Source organism: Diceros bicornis, assembly GCF_020826845.1.
Source record: "Diceros bicornis minor isolate mBicDic1 chromosome 30 unlocalized genomic scaffold, mDicBic1.mat.cur SUPER_30_unloc_1, whole genome shotgun sequence".
NCBI classification, from domain to species: domain Eukaryota; kingdom Metazoa; phylum Chordata; class Mammalia; order Perissodactyla; family Rhinocerotidae; genus Diceros; species Diceros bicornis.
The window spans coordinates 2,910,943-2,915,630 of NW_026690899.1; the positions used below are offsets into that span (position 1 = coordinate 2,910,943).

The 4,688-nt window shown below is 36.4% G+C and overlaps 1 long non-coding RNA gene across 1 annotated transcript; it reads left to right on the forward strand.

Annotated features, from left to right (window-relative positions):
* The first annotated feature begins 2,455 nt into the window (after positions 1-2,455).
* Positions 2,456-4,003, forward strand: LOC131402091 (uncharacterized). Its single transcript, XR_009218264.1, has 3 exons — positions 2,456-2,477; positions 3,133-3,291; positions 3,936-4,003. It is a non-coding gene; the product is annotated as an uncharacterized LOC131402091 (long non-coding RNA).
* The last annotated feature ends 685 nt before the right edge of the window (positions 4,004-4,688 follow it).

Below are 4,688 nucleotides of genomic sequence, written 5' to 3' on the forward strand. Positions count from 1 at the left end.
ATGTAAATAAGAATACAGACAAAGGTCATATTCTCTTCTCAATCTCTGGCTTGTAATGTTTTTTGGTCTTGATACTGGAGAATGTCACTTTTTAAAGATAATAAGTAAGATTAGCCCAAGTCATGCTAGCAAAGGACAGTTGCTATTTCGAGCTTGCTCAAAATCAATGCCCCAAAACAAGCCATCCCAGTGTATGAAAAGCCCATATCTAGAGTCTCATCATCAGTCGATGAAAGTGTAGAGATGGTCTCTTTTGGCTTAGGGGTAGAAAACAAGCAAACCTCTCATGATGGAATGTTAGATCCAGTTCTAATTCTCATGCTGCGAATGTACATTGAGCAATAAAGAAACAGCATAAGAAAGCAGATTCTTGGCATTTACATGATTAAAATAAAGACTTATGTTCTTTTTCAATAGGTCTTTTCCAATATACTTTGCCATGATTCCTCCATCTTCAGGCTGAGGTAAATGCTGATTTTTATCTGATTTCTTAAATGTAACCTAGTATTTATTTTAATGTCAACTTTAAAAAATTTTAGGCCACTGAAAACCAAGAAGAATTAAGAATTCTTGGAGGTGAGCTTAAAAAGCAACAAGAGATAGTTGTACAAGAAAAGAACCATACCATAAAGAAAGAGGAAGAGCTTTATAGGACCTGTGAGAAACTGGCAGAAGCTGAAGAAAAGCTAAAGGAAAAGGTGAATTTTTAAAGTTACCTTCCTGGCCATATTTCCTGACTCAACTTTTTTTGGTAATAAATTTTTATCCCAGTAGACCTAAATTCCAGAAATAGCATATGCCTCCCAGATGGTCAGATCTCACTGCTAATGTTTTGGACAGTTTCAGCTCACACGAAGATGTTGCTGTTGTCCTTTGTGAGGATTACATTATCCTGGAGTCTTTAGATAAGAGGGGGGCTTGGTTCATCTAAACTACTCATGATATATTCACTCATCAGATATTTATTGAACAATGCCATGGGCCAGGCTCTGCTCTGGGTGCTTGAGATACATTAGTCAATAAAACAAAGCCCCTGCCCTTATAGACCTGTATTAGGCATTCTCTAAAATGTAAGATTTGTCACTATTGCCATCCCTTAGACGTTTGCAATTTCCTGAATCATTTCCTTAATGGAAGTAAGGTGCTGTCATAGTATATTTGCATAAGAGCTAAGACTCTTGTAACATTTGTACTGCTCCAGTAATTCTAAAAGGCATCCACTGAGATCTTTCTATTTCTTCTAAGAACAGTACCACTTGCATTATAAATAATACATTGCTGTTTCCATTGTGCTTCTGTTGAATGATGCTTTCTTAACATGGGTTCTCGTAATTCTCATCCCTTTGACTATAACCTAACTGAATTTACTGAAACCTCCTGTCTATTTCATTCTCTTCCTAAAGAAGTAAAATCAATAGCCTTATGTAAAAGTTAATGCCTCAATGTTTGTGTGGGCCACCCCCTAAAGACCTTGTTGGAAGTAAAAATAAATTATCCAAAAAGATTTTAAGAGATGAGGAATTACAGTTTGACAGCTACATCTGTATATTTAGTCAGTTTCTTTTTAAATTTTTCTCATATTCACTTTGCCTCCTTGATTTACCTAGTGACTCTATGCTAGTTTCTTAGGACTTCTGTGTCAAATTACCATAAATTCGGTGGCTTAAAAACAGCAGAAATTTATTCTGCCACATTTCCGGATCCTGGAAGTCCAAAACCAAGATGTCGGAAGACCATGCTGCCTCCGAAGTCTCTAGAGAAGGGTCCTTCTTGGCCTCTTGCTATCCTTGGCTCCCAGCTGTCCTCGGTATTCCTTGGCTTGTAGCTCCATCACTCCCATCTCTGTCTCCATCTTCACATGATCTTCTCTGTGTCTCTGCGTGTCCTTTCCTATCTCTTATAAGGACACTCTCATTGGATTTAGGGCCCACCCTAGTCCAGTTAGGAGAGCCTCTCATTCCTTAAGAAATTACATCTGCAAAAACCCTATTTCCAAATAAGATCACATTCGGTTGTTATCTGAGTAACTGACAGTTTGAATCGGGTCGTTTGTGTAAAGAAACAGGATATGAATTAGCCTAAAATTGAAGACAAGTAAAGATTTGTCTTTACTTGCCTTAATTAATTTAGAAACTATTATTTAGCTTTCTATCAATATCTGTCTATATCATAATTTATTGTATGATTATCTCAAGATCCAAGAACTTCAGGAGAAAGAACATCAACTTCTTGAGGCAAAAAATGATCTCAGGGAAAATGCGCATCAAACAGAGCAATTTAGGAAGCAATTAGAGGTCCAGAATTCAACCCTGGAAAGTATAGAAGCAGAGAAGTTCAGGTTGACTCAGAAACATCTTGAAAACCTTGAAGAAATAAAACTTGTTACTAAGGAAAGAGATGGCCTCAGAAGAGTGGAGGAAACCCTCAAAATGGAGCGAGACCAGCTCAGTGAAATCCTGAGAGAGCTGGAAGCTAAAGTAAGTTACACTCATTCCCCACCCTAGTGAGGAGACATGGGGTTTTCTGACAGCAGTGAGCCTTCTTTGAAATGAGGGGTACTGTTAGTGTGCGTGAACTGATATACCTTTTAGGCACATAGTTTGGTATACTTGAAAATTTTAAATTCTGCAACCATTATTTCCTTTATAGACTTTATCCTATATGTACACTTAATCAATTGTTAAGATAAATACATATTTATGTTTATACACACATACAGAAATACACACCACAAGGTTGTTCATTGTAGCAATTTGTAATAAAAAATGGGAAACAATCTAAATGTCCATCAGAAGGAAACTGGGTAAACGCAAGCACTATGTCAGAATACTATGCAGGACATAATAAAACCATGGAATAGATTTGCACGTCCTAATATGGAAGCCCAAAATAACCCTTAGGTGGAAAAGCAAGCTGTAGAATAGTACGTATGTAATATGTTTGTCTTTGGGAATTAAGAGTTGGTTGTGGGGAGGTAGGGACGGGGGGATAAGCTTGTAACTTTCTAACAACAAAGATGTAGATTAAGAAGTAATAGTTTTATTATTTTTACTAAGAAAATATACCATTTTCATTAAGAAAATACTAGTTAAAATTAAGATACATCACTGTTATTAAAATTCTCTAATTAAGAATCTGGAAAAACAAGAGGAACTAAGAATTGCTCACATGCATCTGAAAGAGCACCAGGAAATTATTGATCAACTCAGAGGGATTGTTTCTGAGAAGACAGATGAAATATCAAATATGCAGATGGATTTAGAAAATTCAAATGCTAAATTACAAGAAAAGGTATTGGGGGAAGGGAGGCTTATTTGATTGGATATCTGACTTATTTGTGCCTAAAATCCTTTGGGGATGTAAAATAGTTTAGCCACATTGGAAAACAGTTTGACCGTGTTTACTCACACTGAACGTATACCAGCCTGTGGCCCAGCATATACGAGTATGTACCTAAGAGAAAAGAATGCATACTTCCACATAAAGATGTGTACAAGAATGTTCATAGCAGCTCTAATCATAATAGTGAAAAACTGAAAACAACTCAAATGCCTATCAACAGGAGAACGGATACATACATTGTGATTTGTAAGTTCAAAAACAGGCAAACTCATCTAGGATGATCAAGGTCAGAATAGTGGTTGGCTGGAGTAAGGGGGCACCCAGGAAACTCATGGGGTGCTAGAAATGTTCTGTATTTTAATCTGGGCTGTAATTACATAGACGTATACATATGTCAGGAATAATTGAGCTATACACTTGAGATTAGTGTGCTTATGTATATTATACCTCAAAAGAAAGTAAATTCTGTGTGGAATTATGCAGTATATTGAGTCACATGGAAGCCTATTGTTTTAATCAATTTAGAAACTATTCTTGATACTTCCCTTAAAAACCATCTGTATCCTAACATGTTATTTTATGATTATCTTAAGATCCAAGAACTTAAGACAAATGAACATCAACTTTTTAAGTTAAAAGAAGATGTCAGTGAGACACAGAAAAAAATATCTGAAATAGAGAAATTGAAGAAACAATTCAAGACCCAAAATTTAACTCTGGATAAAATGGAAATGGAGAACTCACAGCTGGCTCAGAAACTTCATGAAAACCTTGAAGAAATGAAATCTGTAATGAAAGAAAGAGATAGTCTAAGAGTAGTAAAAGAGAATCTCAAACTGGAGAGACACCAACTCAAGGCAAACCTACAAGAAACCATAGTTAGAGTGAGTTATGCTCTTTCTTCCTATCCAGTAAACATGTTTTAAATACAAGAAGCCTCCTTCTCTTTTAAATCAATGGTACTGTTGGTGAAAATGTAAGTTATAACCTTTTAGGGAGACAGTTTGACAATATCTTATTAAAAATGTTTCAGCATATACATTTGTTAAGGCACTTATACTTTAGCAACTTATCCTACCAATATATTCACACATTTGGGCAGAAATACAGCAGCATTCTCTGCAATACTGTTTGTGGTGAACAGACTCTAGAAGCAATCCAAGTGTCTGCCATAAGGCACTGGCTAAGTGGGGTTTGTCTGTATAATGGAATACTAAGCATAAGAATGGGGCACTTTTTATGTGACATTGATCCAGAAAGCTGTGCAAGTGGTCTGAAAGGAGAAGAGAAAGAGGCCCAGTTCAACAGGAAGCAGGACTGGGATGGGTGAGGGGAGAGACAGGAAG